The following is a 19,940-nucleotide window of genomic DNA, read 5'->3' on the forward strand; positions in this document are numbered from 1 at the left end:
CTTGCCAAAACTCAATAAGTGGCCCTCCACCCAAAATAATTGCCCACCCGTGTCCTAATGGTTTATGTGGCTGTCTGTAGATGTGCTCATTCATGTTCTCATTAGAACACCCCAGCATCGCTTCACTGTCATGTGTATTAAGCCCCCCACACATTTCAAAATGGCCACAGGGGCGTTTTAACTAAACCTCATCAAATGAGCTTTAGTTAAAGCACCCCCATGGCCATTTTGAAATGTGTGGGGGAGGGGAGGGGGTTAATACACATGACAGTGAGCTGTTTTAATTAAATGTGTGTCTGCCCTTTATATTTTTCCTGTGAGAGTTCATTCTGGTGCATAGCTGCTGTTTAGTTGCCATGATGGCATTTGGTGCTTTGGATCACATTTTGTGAAAGGCATGCATAGGATCCATAGATATAGCAATAAGACTTTCTGTGTGGCTCTTTAATGCTTCAGAAATTAACCCTGTTAAGCGGAGGTGATTAGCATTGGTTAAATCGCAGCAGTGTCCTTCAGAGCTGGGAGAGAGCAGCACAAACAATTTTGCAGAGTGTTGTTTATAAGACTTGTCATCATTTTATTATTTTGGACAAGCTGTCCATCCAAACGGTGCCAAATTCAGAATCCTCCCCCTTTTTTGACATGATTTCCTTACAAGGTTTCTAGGTTCTCCCAGGAGAACAGAGCCATTTTGCAGTCCAATTTCATGGATGATTTTCAAAAAATGATAACAAGGAAACTGTCTTTTCGCATTCATTTTAGTGCCGCCTGCTTATATTACAGTGGAGATATCTAGTTGGAATATTTTCCACTTGGTACCAACTTTATACCAGTATCAGAAAAGACTTCTGTGATTGCATCTTATGCTTCTCTACCTTTAACCTGCTGGGGTCCTTTTGCCTGCTTGTGCTGTAAACTTTATTACCGTAGGTTTCTTCGTCCTTGTAGTATATTGTGCTCCAGTTCCCTCTTACTGCTGTTCATTATGGTAAACTTCTACAAAACTTCAAGCACACTTGAATGAAATGGAGGGCCATAGCTTTTGCTTGCTTCAAGTATACTACAGATCTCTTCAAGCTATATTAGCTTTTGCTATCCTCTTAACAATGTGCTATGTTTAAAGAAGAATTTTAACACTGCAGCATTTTCCACATACATTTTCCAAGTCAAAAAATATTAAGTGTAATGAAGTGCCTAGTAGCTCTGAGTACACTGCTGTCTGTGGGATCCAATCAGAATTGCCCGATTGTGTGCACAACTAACACGCAGGTGAGACTATTTCTAGTTCAAATAGAGGCAGCTGGCCTTTTGGAAGAGGATGCTCTGAAGTGCACCTGCTTAACATCACTGTAACTTTCCCAGTACTGGTGCTGTACAGTAGCAACCCTAAAGGTCTAGCTTTCTTCCCATCTCCCAATATCAGTGTCTTTTCTACCCTTTCTGGCAGCATTTTACAGCCTAAGAGCCCCTTTCCATCTCAGTTTTACTAAATTATAAAAGAACAGACCCCTGAGTACTGTGGACTATATATTACAGGCCACAGCTGCATCAGTAAAGGCAATGGGGATTTTTTTATTGGCTTTAATTAGGCAGGACTGGGCCTCATCTCTGCGCACAAAACACCTGTCGACTCGCTGGGAGTTCCATGAACGGAGGGACGGCGGTCAGATTGTCTGTGATCCTAAGCTAGAAAGCGAGTTGAAAGTGGCTGCGAGGGCCACAGACTGAGGTTGAAAGGACATCTCTTGATGGAGCAATTTAAATTATCTCTCTCTATTCTATCACTCCTGCTTCCCTACCCCTCAGTCCTGCAGAGCACTGTATTTCTGTGAGCTAATTTAAAAGAGAAAATCCCTCTTAATCCGACTTACTCCTGCAGTCAAAATAGGAGAATGTTTTATTTTCAATCAAATACGAATATTAAGCTCTTGGAGGCAGCGCCGTTCCATCCTCCATCTCTGTAAAGCACATAGTGTAGTAGTAGTTTTTTTAAATAATAAATAATACACCTAATTTAATATACTTGTGTTCTTAGAAATCCACTTCGTTCCATGTTTTTCCCCAAAGTACCGCCCTGTGCGATCACATGGCAGTTTCCGTTTCAGGCTTGAGGAAGGATGGTGGAGTGGTTAGAGCCGTGTCCTGGAGAGCCCTAGGTTTTTCTCTGTGTGATCTTGGTGAAGTCGTTTGCCTCATTTCTGTCCCTCCTCTCCGAATTGAGGGCAGTGGCGCTTTCATACCTCACAGGGGTGTTGCAAGAATAAACTCACTAAGCATTTGGGAAGTGCTTAAATACTGTGTTACAGGGACCATAGAAGTACGTAGGTGAAATGAAAGGTTTCCCAGGACAAAAAACGAATGGTTATTTAGTAAGTCAAGTCACATCTTAATAATCACTTCCATTTATATGGTGCCGTACAGAGCAGCCTCTTAAAGTGTGCCCCCAAAGCATGAGTACTTGTATCCAGAATATGCATCTGCAGGTGGGTTTTGGGGACAGATCCACCACTGATTTCACTCATGCGGGGCCCAATTACACCAGCCCCATATTCGTAGCATCTTATTCTGCATGGGCATATGCTGATTTGGGGGCGCACAGTTCCAGGCCTAAATAGGTTAGGGTTACATGGTCTGTGAGGACTGTTTAAGTTTCTCCTTTGAAATTGTAGCTCTGTATATACAGGAATAATTTCACCCAGCCACCCCCAAACTATCACCTTCACTGAGCTATAGCCCAGTCTATAAGGTAGAGGTAGGCATCAGCAACACTATGCAGCAGTTCAAGACAAGGTCAAGATGAATTCTCTATCTAGTTGAATGCAAGCAGTAACAGGGCTTAAGAACAAATCCTTGTAGAAAGTATGATATGATTAGCATAAGTAATTTAATAGAATAGCAATGTTCTAATACTCCCAAGCAAATCGAATACCAACTCTGCAACTCTAATACCATCCACGCAAAAACAGAGCAGTACAACCAGTAACACCTTTTTTGGTAAATGCAGATCAGCTTCCATTAAGTTCAAAGGAAACATTCCTTCGTTTCAATGAAAATAGAATCACATCCTCTAATGTTTTCAGTTTATCCACTGCTTTTATCATTACATTACTGTTTCCACAAAATATGTCTCCCTCCCTTGATATGGTGATTAAGCTCATTTGTTCATTCCCAGAATAATACGAGCAGCTTCCCAACACATACAGCGTTTCAGTTCTGTAAAGCAGAACATGAAATACGTGGCTGCGTTCGTGTCGGACTCGTTCCCTTCTGCAATATGTTGAGCTCTAATCGAATTGGCCAAAAAATCAGGAGACTGTAGGAAGAAACCTTCATGTTTTCTCAGAGTAGGTGTGATTGGCATCCCGCACATCACATGGGGATGCCAAGCTGTTCAGGAAATCCCAGGCCCCTTATCTAAGGGCCCCCTGATTAGCAGACTTCAGATGTGCACATTAAACGGATGATGCCATTGTGTTGCCAGCCATCGTACTCCCCATTTCACTAATGGCCAGTTCCTTGTACTTCATCTACTTGTTTATTGCGCATATCAGATGGGAATGATCAGCTTCATTACCCATGGCTCCTGAAGTCCCAGTGAAGTCCCAGTGCCATAATCCACGTGGAATTCAGTAGGCTTTAATATATACGTGGTCGACTAGGCCTATAATGTGACTTCATAGGGAACAACTGACGTGCACTGAGCTATCATTCTCTGCAGGTCCTAGCAATGTCTCCCAGTCAAGTATTCTATTAACTTTTTCACCTCCTATTTCTTATAAGGCCATATATAATCTTAAACTTTCTTATCTTGCTAAACTATTATCTTGTACTATGCCTGGTGGTCTAGTACTGAGATTACACAGAACTGAATTTTTCACTTCGTCCAAAATTGGGTTTGAAAAAGCCAGTGCTAAAGGGTCTTTTACTGAGCAGGCTGGAAGAAACAGTCCAGTCTAAAACTACATCTTCCTGGGTAGCTACTTTTAATTTGCTGTCAGTTTAGAAGGCAGCTTGCTTTACTGCAAGACAAAAACAATGAATATCAACTGCATGCCTATACAATAGTACCTTAGTCTTAGGGAGCCAGATCATAGTCCATCATCTGCACCTGCATAAGGTCCTAAGGAGGAACTAAAACTCTCCTATACCCCTATACAGTATCCCAAGACCTCAGGGCCAAGCAGAACATACCCACCTTTTTTTTAGATACCAGGATTTCCTGGTATTTATTTTTGGCCCCACACTGCAAATATGCAGTGTGGAGAACCTTTTGACGTGCCTTGTGTGCATTTTGCGGCACCTCAAAAGCCATTGAGGCACTGCAAAGCACACATTCTTGCCTGTCTGGATGTGGCCCTGTGTGAGCCAGCAAGGTCCTAGCATAGGTTAGTGGTTTCTTACTCGAAACAATTACTGGAGCAAGGAAAGCACTGTTCAGGAAAAAAGAAAAAAATACTTTTCAGCGCCACAGTGGGCAAAGCGGCTATGCACCAGTTCTTAGAGGGCAGTTGCACAGAGTACTTGCATGCAGTCCCATTCATCATGAGTAACAATGTCAAATCAGGCCCAAAATGATTGTGTCATCCTAAAATCCCCTACTCCACTAGGATCAATCACCAGTATCATCCTCTTTTCCATCCAAGCCTTGGCTGCCTGCCCCAAAATGCCTTATCTGGGAGGACAGGCTATTAGCACAACTCATTGTCAACTTCTGGAAAGTATTTCTTTGTTAAGCCAAGAGCCTCCTTGCCATTTCTGAATCAAGCATTTCAGTAAATAAAAAAGGAAGGCAGAAATGTCCAACTACTAAAAACCACTGACCAAAAAAGGCTTGAAATTAATTTACTTTTAAGCAGGATTAAAGTCATTTCATAGATCATACATTTTCATTGGCCTGCTGTATTAATAAATTAGGGACATGAGCTTTCAAGTCTAAAGCAAGCCTCTTAGGCTACTTCTTCAGAAGGTTGGAATCCAAAAGCTATCAACCTATTTATGTAGATAAGCACCCTATAGAATTATCAGAATCATTGCAAACACCCAAGAGAAGATTAAATAAAATAATATAATAAAAGTAAACCGCTAGGAAATGGAAATGCACAATTTTAAATTAATTGAAATGCTGATCCCAAACAATAGATGTTTATGTGCATCTCCAAGAATGGCAGTTCAGAGAGAGAACATGCATGATGGTTCAGAGAAGCAGAATAAGCAAATAGGCGAGTAGCCTCCATCTCAAAGGAGACAGAGCCAAGAGGTAGTAAGCAGAATAAATGATATGAGGTGGTTTTTAAAAATCATTCCTTAAAACATTTTAGAGCAAAACAATTGGTACCAGAGGTTCCCAGAGGCTGGCCACTGCCACAAAAATAAAGCCAAAGGGGAGTGTGCAGCATCAGGATGAGGACATCCTGTCCATAGGGGGGCAACCTAAACCTATGTCCAGTAGGATTTTTGACATGAGCATAAATGGGACCTTGACTAAGCACCAAGGATAAAAGTCACCACTGTAAAGAGGCCTGAAACAAAATCCCTGGATAACTTAAATCCATCCCCAGTTCTGTATTGAAGGCTCATAGGCCTTCATAGGACCCTGGTAAGAGAAGAAGTTTGAATAATTCTTCAGGGAAATCAAGTCTTGGCTTACATGGTTCATACTAATTGTAACAGGTCCCCACCTGGAAAGGCCACCAACTGTCGATGGACATTTCCTATCCACCTGATCCCAACTCACCTACCTCATCTCACCCACCACGACTTTGCTGTTTCTCTTAGATGAATGTTTAATTATGGGGAAGTGGTACCTTGAGATTGAGTCTGCATTGACCTTCTGTGGGGCTCCTCCTCTCCTACACCCACCCCTTTCTAGTCAAGTATTATTGTCGAGCCTCTATGATGAGTCTAGTTTCCACTGGTTCTTTTCCTTTCTAGGTGCTTGGTGAAGTGTGAACCTGCTTGGAAAGATGCCTGCACTCTGGCTTCAAGAATTACAACATAACAGATAACTAAATTTAAAATTGCTCATTCCAGTTGGCCGGACAGGGCATTGATGCCACAGCATAAGATGATCAACCTCCTCACTACAGTACAGATTTTTAGTCTGGGGTGCCATGGGGCAACACTTCTGACCGCCTCGCTCTGAGCTCCCTGTGCCTCCTGGCCAGTTGCTCCTGATTTGTGGGCTTCACTTGCTTGCATCTTTCACAGGTTGTTTTGCGGCTCAAGGTGGTTCAGGATGGGCTTGCATGGGTCCGGCACTCCAGATTACCATTTGCTGGGATGCTCCTGGTCCATGGATTGCCCTGCCAGTCCTGCCACATTGGCAAGCTTTCTTGGCATGGCTCCTCCAGCTCCTCCATGCTGCCCACTTCCTTCCCCACCTAACCTGCTTGGTTCCCTGTGCAGACGTCAGCATGGGAAATGTCCTGGTGGCATCTGCAATGGCACATTCCTTGGCTCCGGTGGTGGGGGAATGAGCTGCGTCCCTTTCTGGCATCCCAGTGCCTTCCATTTCCTTTTCCTCTGGCCCTTCTTCCTTCAGTCTCCAGTCCAATCATCATTTTACTTATGACCAGTGTAATGCTAGCTGACCAGATTACAGCCCAGCCACCTGGGTCTGGGCTAATCCAGGGCACCTGAGTGGCAGGGGCACATGCACTTCTCTTCCCTGCCAGTCTCACATCGACCACCTGCTATCTGGCAAGTCAACAGCTTGGGTGGGAGCCTGTCACACTAATATTTGCAGATGTTGGTTCAGACTTATTCTATATTGTATTCTTAGCACAAATGGATCAGGGCTCAAGTCTCTTTGGCAGACCCCCCTATTACTTGTATCATACTTCTGGTCCTTGATGTACAACAAAAGTGGCTTTTAGATTTTCATGCATCTCACATAACTTGAGCACTCTGATGAGCCAGGAGTGAGGATCAGACTCCAACAACTTTGCACCCTCTACCCAGGCCACAGAGAGGTTCCTTTGCCTTTTACGTATTTGATTTGAGTTTACGCTGTCAATTTATGGCAGCTCCCTACATCCTCTTGAGACCTACTTCCAACTATTTTGCACCAGTGTCAAAATATTATGGGTGATCAAACAATGATTCACCATCTTGTCTAAGGCAGCAGTGAAATTTTGTTGGCAGTAGAGAGGCACATTCTAGGTCTGCAGTCCTAGGTGCTTAAGTCAGAAGGTTTGTTTTCATAAATGTGATCCTTTGCATCATAATTTTCAGCACCACTTGCTTTCCTTTCAAAACTACTTGGTATTGTCATGTTGGCACATGATGGCTGCACTTCAGATACTTCCACCAGTAGCTGTAAGCCTGATCGGGCCCTGAAGCATTGCAATTTTGCTGCTTTATGACAGTTTCAGTGACATCCTTCTTTGAGATAATTGGCTTCGCCATAGCGAGGAAGGTCATCTGTCAACTTACAGAATCAACAAAAATGAGAGCTATAAGCAACCTCAAGAGGTCATCAAGGCTAACCCTTGTTTAAGGAAGGATCTTCTCAGTCTCAGACATTCCAGACAAATATTTATCTAAACTGCACTTAAAAACTTGCAGGGACAGGTATTCCACAACCTCTAGGCAATTTGTTCCAATACTTAGTCACCCCCACAAAAGTCCAGTAGTAATTTAAAAGATGAAACAACAGTTGTTCGTCTTGTGTAAGCCAGCATAGAGCCATTATAATCAATGGAGAGCCCCTGAGCCAGACAGTCTAATGGAAAATAGAGAAGTGGTCAGTTTAGGGAAGGAAAAGGAAGAAAGAGATAGACTGATGGGGAAGGAGATGGGCAGATCAGAAGAAAAAAGAGGGTCAGAAAAAAGAGGGTCAGATCACAAGCAGGGGTAACTCAGCCAAGCTCCCTTGAATCAAAAATACAATTAATAAACAAATCAAAGGATTTATGAATATTTTAGTGACACCATAAAAGCCATATTGCTTAAAACTTGTGGATCTAGCCCAGCACGTGCAGAGGGGAGAGGTACAGTTTTAATGAATGTTCATGATTTAAACAAGTGAATCTAGATTCAGCCGGTTCCTTTCTGATTTAACCCGTGTATGGTATTGACTTGCAGACTTTCTATTCTAGGTAACAATTGACTAATGTAATATAACGAGGTATTACTAAACAAGTGCCCAGCTCTTGAGCTCATGGTAATATGGGGAAGAATTAATGGAGATTTTAACATGCCCATATTTTCTAATTATGGTAGATGCTTTATTTATAGACATAATAGGGGGCATGAAAATCATTACTGACACCAAGTCAATAATAATAACGAAATGTAATCATTTAATTTCATTCCACTTGGCTAAAGAATCATGTCAACAAAAGGCTCAAACTCTTTAGTAAGGGCAATTCAGCTGCTGCTATGTACCCCATGTAAGACAACTATTAAGATGAATAATTTTACAACAAATCAATAGGAAAATAAAGCACATCCAGTTTGCTACACCCAAGCACCTCCCACACATTTATTTAGATCTTGAATGTGCCAGCTCAGCCTTTCCTGCCTGAGCTAAGATTTGCCAAGAGACAGCTAGTATAAGGCCAAGGAACTCAGGCTAGTCCTTAAGTTGTAGGTGTGTGTTGCAAAGGAATTGCCCAACTGTCCATGGAGAAGTCAGTTTGGCCCTTTGGATAGTACTTGCCACCAACGGGTGAGATAAGCCCCTGAGAGGATAGTCAGAACAAGCTGCATATACCACTCAAGTAGTGTTTTCAAAGGAACTTCAGTGTGACTTTTGCCATCATCTACTGATTGAGGTCTTGTTTGCACTGGAATAGTGTGTCACTTCTACTACAGGTGGAAGAGTCCAAGTGGGACACCTTCAGCCCTTACCACACACAATCATACCAACAGAAATGTATTTTATTTCAGTATATCTATTCCCAGATTGGACAAGGAATAAGTTATACTGGTATCTAATACCCTTTTACTGATATTACTGCATTCATAGTAGGAATTACATTGGAATAATGATATCAGAAGGGGGAGAAAAACACATCCCTAACTGACGTAGTTACACCACTACGAAGACTGTATGCAGGCCAAGCTTCAGGTAGTAAGAATCTGGTCCATAAGCTTGACTGAAGCTGTTTAGTATTCACATTAACGTCTTGCTTTTCCAGATGTACTTCACATCCATGCACCGAAGTAGCCATGATCATACAATGCGTCTAACCTGAGGTTTGCGCTATGTTTTGGCTGTTGTTAGCTGTAGCAAAACCAGCCCATGCCCTAAGCTTTGCTTCATGTGGATTCCCAGCTTATTCCTACCTCTTGCTATAAAATGCCGTTAGTGCTTCTCTGGGAATAATATGATCTTATGCCAGAGAGATAAATAAAACAAAATTTGAAACCTTTGCTATGTTTACTCCTCCTAAGAGAGGGGGGGATGCCTATAAAATTCCCATTAAAGCAGACAAGTCTGCTCTAGTCATTAGCAGCTTGTTGGCTAAACTCTGAAGCCAGTTATTACTCTACTCCTTACTAGCTGGTTCCAGGGCTGTCATTACAGAACTGTTGGGGCTTAAGCAATCATGGGAATAACTGTGGCTCTTTTAAGAGGTCTTTAAAATATGACTCATAATGTTCACATGAAGCCAGCAGTTAGTGAAGCAAAGCTCAGTTCAGCACTCTCAAGAGTATGGAAAGAAATTAAGCTAAGATCAGAGTGAAAGAGAGACCTGGGGACCCAGGCAGGTCACGGCTGAAGATTTAGCTTCCTGTGGATTGAAGGGGGAGATCAGAACGGAGGTTAAATAGCAAAGAACCTCCTCTGGCTTCATCTCTACTCCCCTGAAAAATGTATCTCTTAATCCAGCCAGGCTCTCCAGTGTTTCCCCTTTGAAGAAATGTACATAGTTAAGCAAGTAATTGTTATTTTTTGAATAAATGATGATAATGCAATGTCCTGTGCAATAACAGGATCTGAATCAGGCCAATGCATCCCCATGGCTCTGCCTAAAAAACTGTAAGTCAGCTGTTTAAAATATAAAAACGGCATCTTCTTCATATCTAGGCTTGCAAATTAGCAAAGATGAATTCAGTTTGCAACGTGCAATGACATTTAGTTTCAAACACTTTGGACTTGATTCAGTTCCCACCAAGATCAGTGGGGAGCCTTTCAATTGACTTCATTAGGTCTTGATCATATCTTTAAATGCTACTTTTCTACTACTTGCTGGATCCTCTGAACTAGGTACGTTTGGACCTGGTCAGTATTTTTTTATGGGAGGCCTCAGAGCATAGTGAAAATGTGGATATGATGGAAAGTAAAACTGGTGCTTCTTTCATTGAGTCTGAGTCATTGATGAGCTAATGCCCCAGTGGAGTGCTAAGGGATAGCTGCCAGTTTGATAATGGAATATAAATCTAATCTAGGGTCCTGACTGTGGATTTTCCTCAAAAACAGACCTGTTAGCCCCAGTCTTATGGCCAAATTACATGTATGCTTTAATTTGATTCTGAGTTTTTGTTGTGATGCCTTCTGCCTCACCCATGTTAAGAAAAAAAACTGCTTTCTATTCCCGAGGGTGCTTCACTTCAGTAGCAAGTGAAGCTGTTCTTTGCTTTGTACATAATGAGCCGGTTTGGTCCTCCAGTATCCTCGGCAGGAAGACTCTCGGTGCAGAAACGTCCTCTGTTTTCTTGGATGAAGAGAGCCAAGGGGCAGGAGAGAGGTGAAGTAACTCACCCAAAGTCACACAACTTGTCAATGGCAGACTCAAGGACTAGGATCCTAGTTTAGCATCTTATTGATTATATCTCATTGCCTTTAATGCCTGCATTTTGTGCCCTTATTCTTCAGGACTGAGAGCACTGCAGAGTGCCGTGGATAAAAACGGCATTTTCCATCTCCCTGTGGTTTTCTTGCCATCATTGCAGGGGAAATTGCCCCTTGCTTCCTATCTGAGAGAAGGATTGTGGCTACTGTGGAAAGGGAGGTGAAAGGGAGTTTTCAAGGCTCTGGTAGGGTAGATGGATGGCTCTGGGCGGTACAGAGAAAAGCTAAAAGGTGCGGGGATCATTGTTTTCATTCTAAGTTCAGCTTTATAATTCCCAGCTTAAAATGAACCTTGTCTTTCAATGGATGAAAAAGAAAGGAAACAAAATATAGATTCCTAATTGGCAAATGTGATTGGTAGCAAGCCCCAGACTCCTGCTGTGAACTTGGACACTTGCAACAGCAAGCTAGCCTGATAGAAGAGTGCTCGGATAGCCGTAATACTCAAGTAGCAACATTTTCCAATAGCTGTAATGTGTTGATAGAAAACCAATTTGATAGCAGCATATTCTGATAGTAAACAGCTCCAGTGGGCAAAAGAAAAAAGGAAAAACTTCTCTGGGACATGGTGCAAGGGGTTGATTTTTCATTTACTTATATATATGATACTCATGGAGCTACTGGTGTTAAATTTTAAACATCTGGCTTAGGCAGTTGAGTAGAAAAGCAATACATGCTCAGCTTTGATTGAATATGGGACTTGAATTTCCATCATAGCAAGAGGTTAAAAAGAAATACAAACATTGTGAAGAAACAACATGCCTCTATGGGCAAAATTCTCCGGATTGATTTTTATATCTTTATGGAATGATAGCATTTACAGATAGGAAAGAGATCATTTTAGCTCCTGTCTGCACTCTTACTATGTGAAGGTCAAATCATGGCTTTCACAAGCTCTCTTTCTCCAAAGATCAGATTCAGATTTTGGGACCCTAGTTTAACAAGAGGAAATTTTAAAAGTTATTATTGGATAATCATCCAAGCATTAACATTTCCCAAGGTGTTAAAGTACAGAAGAGTAATATTTTGGTCTGTCGATGCACAGTATTATGACAGACACAAGGGTTTGATTCTTTTATCACCAACTCCAGTTCTACATTGGTGTATGTAACAGGGAACCCCAACCTTGTTAGCTTTAATAAAAGGGGGAGAAGGACTTTTGTAGCCCACAACAGCCAGCCCCAACAAGAAAACAGACCCCAAGGCTGGGGTGTGTTATGGACCCAGGGGGAGTGCAGGGCAGGAACAGCTTAGGCTCATTAGGCCAAGTAGAGGCAGCTGATCTGAGTGGCAGCAGGCAGGGATAGGCTAATTAGCAGCCAGAAAGGATTTTTTTCTGCAACTGCATTAGCTCAATCAAGTTAGCATAACAGGGCTAAATAGCTCTTTGAACACTTAGGGTTCCAGCTACTAAACACATAAATGAACTTGGCTGTCTGGATCAACCAGCCATGGGTGGTCACTCAGTGAATTACTGTAAGCAGGTCAGGGTCACACCAGGTATCAGTCGAGGTCTAGGGCTTCAGGCCAAGGTGGAGGTGGTAGTATCACAATCAGGGAGGAAAGTAGATCAGAGCTGGGAGACCCAAACAGAGCAGGGGCAGGGACTGTGGAGAGGCTGGGATCAGGCAGGAACAGGACAGAGGTCCAAAGAGCATTCACACTGGAAATAGAAGGGGTTTATAGTCCTCCTATCAGAGACTCATGGTGCCTATAGGTTCACCCTGGTTTATAGTCCTCCCATCAGAGACTCTTCATTAATATCCTTATGGGAGGAGCCAGGGGACTGGTGCCTGTGGCCTCCATGTCCTGGCCCAGCCGCCCCGGGTTTGAATTCCCTGCAGTCCTAACATTAGGTGCCTGCGTTCAATTCCATTCCACTCGGCTTGAATCCCTGAAAAACTATTGGAACAAAAGACAGTTGGGTCCTCCCCCTTTTTGTGACTCAAATGTAAGAGTTAGATCAGGTGGTTGAGTTTTTGGTTGTAGCCGTGTTGGTCTAAGGACATAGGCAGGCAAGGCTCTTTGGTTACATGTGATATCTTTTATTAGACCAACTAAATAGTTGGAACAAAGTTCTTAGCAAGCTGTGGTAGTGCGCTGGGTGTGCCTGTCACTTGCAACCAGTGGGTTGCGTGTGGGGTGCATGGACCCCGGCCCCATTGAAAGGGGGACAGTGACGAGAGGAGCCCGAGAGGGGCCGTACATCAAGCCTGGTGGTAGGCGAGCACAGCAATAGGCCTCAAGGGGGGCAGGGTCCTGCGGTGGTCAGCCCGAAAGAGAGAGTACCCTCGATTGGCCCAAACTGGGGCCAGGACCACGAAGGTCAAAAGGGCCAGGGGCCCACCGCGAGGGACAAAGAGCCAGGGGCCTGGGGTCCCGACTGGCCTGGAGGTGGGCCAGGGCAAGAGGCTGAAGGTTCCAGGGGAACCACACCTGAGAGGGGAAGGTAGCTTCAGGAGAAGGAATAGCAGGACGGTGAGCCCAGTTAAGAGAGGGTAGCAGTCTGTGGGGCCTAGAAGACCGGAGGCTCGATAAGAAGAGAAGCCCCAAGAGAGGGGGCAGTGATGAGCGCAACCAGTGGGTTGCTGGCAGGGAACATAGACCCCGGGTTGTGTGCAGGGTACGGAGACCCCGGCCCAAGGGAGGGGGCGGCCCCAGAGAGAGGGGGCAGTGATGAGAGCAACCAGTGGGTTGCGGGGCCCCAGTGTGAGGGGGCAGTAGGATGAGCGACGAGAAGCCCCATTGAAAGGGGGCGGTGAAGTGTCCCCAGCGAGGGGGCGGTGATGAGAGTCCCCAGCATGGGGGTGGTAGTGAGGCCCCAAAAGAAGGGGCAGTGGTAAGGAGCAACCAGTGCATTGCGTAGCCCCAGAGTGAGGGGGCAGTGATGATCTAAGGGGAGAGGTGTGTGGCAGTGCACTGGGTGTGCCTGCCACTTTAAGGGCCTGAGGCTGGCAGCCTCCAGGTGCCTGATTAGGGCAGCCATTTTAGAGGCAAGGGCTGCCTATATAAGCAGGGCAGTTTGGCTGCTGGAGGTCAGGCAGTAATATTGCCTGGCCGGAAAGCTGCTGAGAACAACCCGGAGGTAAGGGGGAGCCGCAAGGGGTTGGTAAGGAGGCTCCTGGTCCTGGGCATGACCTGAAACTGCTCCCTGCTGGGAGTGGGTGGTCTGGTGGGGCTCTCAGTGGTGTGGAAGCCCCCAGGAAATGCCAGGCCAGTTATCACCCCGGTGAAAGGTGGGTTGGGGCACCTTAACCCCTAGCTCCCACCACCACTGGGTGGGTTACCTTTGTGTTTGTTGGGGGACCCAGAGGGCCAGTGTTGTGAGGGGCCCAGAGAGGGTGGACCCCGAGAGCATGATTGAGTACAGGGTGTGGTGCCGCGGTTGCCCCTAGGAGAAAGGGAGTAGTGGCACGGTGAGGCCCAAGGATGCGAGTGAGAGGCTAGAGACCCAGCCTGAAGGGGAGAGTACTCTTGACTGGCCCAAGCTGGGGCCAGGACTATGAGAGTCAAAAGGGCCAGGGGCCCACCGTGAGGGATGCCCAAGAGCCGGGGGCCTGGGGTCCCGACTGGCCTGGAGGTGGGCCAGGGCAAGTGGCCGAAGGTCCCGGGGGGACCACACCTGAGAGGGGAAGGTAGCTTCGGGGGGGCGAGGTAGCCTGAATGATGGCGGAGAGGCCGCCTGAGAGGAGGGGATCATAGAGGGGTCCTGTATGGATAATTCTGGGGCCCAGTGTGGGGCCGGTGATTATATGAACACCATGATGCCATCTGTGAGGCTTGGGCTGCGGTATTGGGGAGGTAGGAGCTGCAGAGAGCGCCCCCTGGCATCGGTGCACTAGATGGGCAGCCTCCCACTTAATTGACAACTGATTGAATCAATTATCATCAAAGGCGTGGTGGGAGAGATAGGCGGGTGGTTGCCCACAAGACAGGGGGCGGGCCATGGAGATCGGCCCCGAGTGGCCCCCTGTCACACAAGCTTTCGGATGCAATCACCCTTCATCAGGCAGAGACTGCCTATGCCTGACGAAGGGCGAGTGTGCCCAAAAACTTGCTAAGACCTTTTTTCCAACTACTCAATTGGTCTGATAGAAGATACCACATCTAACCAAAGAGCCTTGCCTGCCAGGGTTAGATCAGGGCTGTCTAGCTGGCGGCCCACCAAACACATCCAGCCTGTGAGGCATTAACATGTAGCCCACAGGTTTCCCATCCCATTGCTCATGTTGCCAGTGTCTCTTGGGCAGGGCACTATGGTAGGAGGGGGCTTGGTGAGCCCGCTGCAGCAGCAGAGGTTCACACTGCCCATGTAGTGACAGAGGGGCTCACACTGTCCCTGAGGTGAGAGTCTCAAGGAGCCCTTGTGATGTGTAACCCAGGGCCCACCACCAGTGCAACGTGTAGTCCCCCAGCCACTCAGAAGTTGGACAGCCCTGTGGACCACATATTCTAAAAAATGCCACAGGCAAATCACCACAGATGCCCCTGCTTTCTATGTCCATCTCCTTCCAGCCTCAAGGTCAACCACAAATTACTTGTAAAACCTCTCATTAGTGGGGAAAAAGATAAGGGATGGCAAAAACAGGGACCATGGGAAGTGGACAAAACAAAAGGTTAAAAAAGTGAGATCAAGAGGAAAGCTCCCTGGACAACCTCCAGGTGAATCCTCAAGGTCAAGAGCAGGCCCCCTGGGTGCAGGAGACGTGTTTCAGCAGCTCCGAGTTGGTTATAATTTCCCACGTGACATTTGGTAGTTTTGAATGGCAAACTTGCCTTGATCCTGATAGTTTCTGGCATTCAGCAACTGTTGGATGGCAGCTGGCCTACACGATATTTCAGGACTCAGTAAGCGAGCTATTCTGATCCACTCTCACAGCCTGAAGGGCTGTGGGATACTCCCTGCAGCACGACCCGCGCACACATGTGACATCCGAGTCAGTGGAAACAAAAACACAATAAATCCTCTTGAACACCGGCATCAATGGTGCAATGCTGCAGTCTAGTATGAAGCCAGCCGACCACTGAGATCATCAAGTCCAATGAGGCACCATATGGCTTTTCATCTCGGAAGTCCCCTCTAAGAGACATTTAACTGAGTGTCCTTCCTTGATCAGGAGTATGCTTTTGCCTACAGCAGATTCACAAAAGCAGCAGCTAGTTACTTCCCCTATACCTCAAGAAGAAAGTGTCAGGCACAAGTCTCCCTGATGCCAGTCAATAAAGCATGGCAGCTTTTATTGCCTTGAATGTGTAAGAAAAGTGCATGAAGCATGGTATATGGTCAGGAAAGGTTTAAAGCTGGTTCCCAAATGGAAAATTGTGCAGGTGTGTTTTCTCTCCGGAGACATTCATGCGAGGGGGTGGACTAGCAAGTGGTGCTTCCTCATTAGAAAGAAAGGCACTCCATAAAGCAGAAGAGCCGGTGGACTCCCTGGCTTGGACAATTGAACTGAGAGGGATCTGCACTGATTGCAGAACACATTTTGGAACTGTTTCAGAAAGTTTTATAAAGCCCAGGAGCACCGAGCTTATTAGCCATGTTAATCAGAGGTCAGGCAGAAGGCAGGGCAGCAAACGTCATTAAGTGCATCATCCGCTGTCCATTCGTAGCATCTGAGAAAGTAGGTTGTTGCCTATGAAAGCACATGCCTCTCTGAACCAGTTAGTCTCCCAGATGTCAAAAATCCAAGTGGAAAGACATCTCGTTTCCTGCCGACACTTGGGACACAGAGGGCCTTTTGCTTATCATGACTCGGTAAGGTAAAGATCTCTACAGAGGAAGCCATTGTATACTCTACACGTTTTACTGGTCCCAGAAAGGCCAGAAATCATGCTGGAGTGCCATCTCCTGGTCCCTTACCTAATAACTCTTTCCCTGTTTACAAACATAAAGCATAACCCTTGTAGCAGTGAATCATGAACTGGCCAATTCCCACCGCAGGCAGTTAGTACATCGTATATATGCACAAGATGGGCTTCGGTTTGGAGGAGCGGGTGGATTTTAGATTACAGCTCTTACATTACAGAGATACTGGTCGGCACCAGGCTGAATCTGGATCTCGGGTTCCCCAGAATCGGTTCATATTAGGATTTGGCTTTGACCTATTGTAGAGATAAAGGTGAGATGTGAAGTGGAGTGGAGCCTGGAAGGGGTGATGGCCCTTAGGGTAGGCATGATCCAGCACACTTGTGGTGATGCTTTATGGCCCAGAAGCTAGGGGCTGTAATTTCCAAAAGGGCCACGTGACTGCACCTGTGACTCTCTCTGGAGTGATGTCTGCTGGTAGAAGAAGGTAATAAAAAGCAGTGGGCTTCCCCATTGGAGGGGCTTTGGTTGATGGGCCTCCGTGGGAAAAGTCCTGGCAAGGGAGCAAGCATGGCGTCATGGCTGGGGCTATAGTCCTGTAGCCCAGAAGGATAGAAAGCCTGTCCACAACCTACAGGAGGAGGGCTGTGGGAAGCCCCTGCTGCTGCAGGAGGAGAGGGCAGTAGTGAACTCTAATACAAGGGAAGGAGATCTCTGCAGTTCCTATGGATGGGCCTAAAGAAGCCTGAGAAAGGGAAGGTGGGAGGGAATTTCTGCTGCAAGCGAGGGAATTGAATTAATTTATTTATAAAACCACATCTCAGGAGGAGCGACTCTGTTGAGGAGCTTCAGCTCTAGAGACAGCCCCTGTGGGTGTTCGGAGCTGGGCAGGGGGGCATTCCCCCCCAGTCCCTCCGCTGGCCAAGGAGGGGGCATGGCCAGGTGACTGGTTCAGCTCCTGGCCCTGGGGGGTGAGGGGCAGGAGAGTCACCCTGCTGGGGGTTCCCCCATACACACTGGGGAGACCCTAGCTGGGGGTCCAGTGCCAGGCAGAGGGGAGGGTTCCCCCCACACCCCCTCCTCAGTCAGCCCAAACTGAGGAGGGGGCATGGGGTGAGAGGAAGAAGCGCCCTGCTGAGGGCTTCCCCCTGCGTGGGGGAGACCCTGGCTGGGGCTCTGGTGCGGGCAAAGGTGGGGGTTCCCCCAGGCCCCATACTCAGCCAGCTGAGACTGAGGGGGTATGTGGCTAGGGGCACAGGGAGAGAGGGAGAAACACCCCACCGGGGGCTTCCCTCCTCCCCCTTCCCCAGCAGACCCCGGATGGGGGTCTGGTGGGGGGGGGGGTTCCCCCACACCCCTTCTCAGCTGACTGGAGGCTAAAGAGGGGGCATGGTTGGGGAAATTGCCCATCTCGGGCTCTCTGCACTGGCTGGCAGGCCTGCTCCAGCGCCCAATGGCTCCTGGTATGGACCACTGCAGGGGTCTGGCATGTCAGTTCATTTTCTTATGGGTTCAATCTAAGCGGTCTACAGAAACCTGCAAAGACTGAACCAGTTCAGCCTCAGGCTTTTGGACTGTCTGTACGTAGCTCAGTTGTGTAACATGAGTTCTCCCCTTCTGTGCCTCTGGGGTAGCCAAGTCCAGGCGTGCATCGGATGAAGGACTGGGTAACTGCAACCAGCAACAGGCTCGCACCAAAACCCTGGATCCAGGCTTTCAACCCACACAGCCATTCCATTTTAAACAGAGATTACCCTTCGATTGAGGCCGTAGACTATTCTGCCCCATTCTCTACTTGGGCGTAACCAAGTGGCAAACTTTCCACTTGAGATTCTCCCCTCGCTAACAAGGGCACCATGTGGGTCATGATCTGTTCCTAAAGACAAGCCACACCATAGAACTGCACGCTCATGTATTGCTACAGCTGCTAGCGTGGCCCAAACTGTATGCTGACACACAGCCTGTACAAGCGTCTTGATGCTGGGTGGGTGTTACACCAGCACAGATTGATTGAAATGGGCAAGTGAAAAGCTGTGATAAGAATCATTGATTTCAATCAATCTTCTATTTGCACTCCCTTTCTTTTCTATAGAAAGGGGTAGTCTCATTAGTTGATAAGACCATTAAAAAATGTAAATCTACAGCTGAAGAGAGCTTTTATGCTAGACAACTTATTACTGAGATCTAGCGTTAGTGCTATACGTATTTAGTTTAGCAATTATATTGTTAATATTTTCCGACTCATATTTACTCTGCCAGAAAATGCTGATTGACATGTTGCTTATGAATTCCCTCCCCCCCACCATGAAGATCAAGCCCTTAATACTGTATGTGACCTGTCACACCATATTTATAAAGGTTGACCTCAAGCTTTCCCCTGATCCTTTACTTACGCAGAAAAAGCACCCTGCTTGTAACTCCAGTTCTTGATAGAGGCTTCAGCCTATTTATTTTGTATTTAAATTTTTGGAAGGAGAAATTTAGGCTGTAGCCTATTTCAGATTAATTTTTATACTATTTCAATTAATCAGGTTTTGTTTTTCCTGTAAAACTAACTCTGTTTAAAACAAAATCTGAATTTGATCTGGGGGGGGAAATTCTTGGTTTTGACTAAATCTGTTTACAGAGGGGGAAGTGGGGGGATGGCACTCTGCAGCTCCGTGCTGTGTGTCTGTCACAGTCATCCTCTGGAACTTGGGATGATCAATCTTGCTGTGCTTCAACCCCCAACCTGGTAATGGTGCAGAGAAAGTAAATAACAATTTATTATTTGCTGTCTCTCACACAGTACTGGAACTAGGGGACATAAAATGAACCTGTCAGGCTGCAGGTTTAAAACTAACAGAAGGAAGTTTTTGTTTTTTTCATACCGCAAGGAATTAACTTGTGGGACGTACTGCCACAAGCAGATGCGAAGACCAGTAACTTAACCTAGCTCAAAGGGGAGTTGGACCAGTTCTCGAAGGAAAGGTCCATTAGTAGGTATTGAACATGGTGGGCGGGCGGCCTCTAAATCAGAACGTCCTAAACCTCTGAATGCTGGAAGCAGAAATGAGAGAGGGATGAGGAGCAGGAAATTCTGCACTCAGCCACTGGGCGAGACTCCTGGGCTCAGTGGGCCTATGGCTTGATCCATAAATGCCAGCTCCTATGTTTTGATGAGGACACAGCAGAGTTCAGATACTAGAAATAAGGCAATCTTATTGATCAGCATGACCCCCAAATCCCATTGCTTTACATTTCTTCTGCTCAACCTGCCCTTCCCATCAAATGTTTGTCAGAATTGTGAAGCAAGATCTCAAACGTGGCACCATCTCGTCCGTCTTCCCA

At 46.2% G+C, this 19,940-nt stretch overlaps 1 protein-coding gene across 8 annotated transcripts in view; it reads left to right on the forward strand.

The window, feature by feature from the left end:
• Positions 1 to 19,940, forward strand: part of LOC102572400 (calcium-activated potassium channel subunit beta-2) — a 183,091-nt gene that overhangs the window by 116,759 nt on the left and 46,392 nt on the right. The window contains exon 1 of one of the 8 annotated variants that reach the window (XM_059731170.1): positions 13,824 to 13,886. The exons of the other annotated variants lie outside the window; for them this stretch is intronic. The gene's annotated coding sequence lies outside the window, so the exon portion shown is untranslated. Of the gene's footprint in view, positions 1 to 13,823; positions 13,887 to 19,940 lie in introns of those variants that run through there. 8 annotated transcript variants of the gene reach the window in all.

This window comes from Alligator mississippiensis, chromosome 7 (genome assembly GCF_030867095.1).
Source record: "Alligator mississippiensis isolate rAllMis1 chromosome 7, rAllMis1, whole genome shotgun sequence".
Classification (NCBI taxonomy): Eukaryota; Metazoa; Chordata; order Crocodylia; family Alligatoridae; genus Alligator; species Alligator mississippiensis.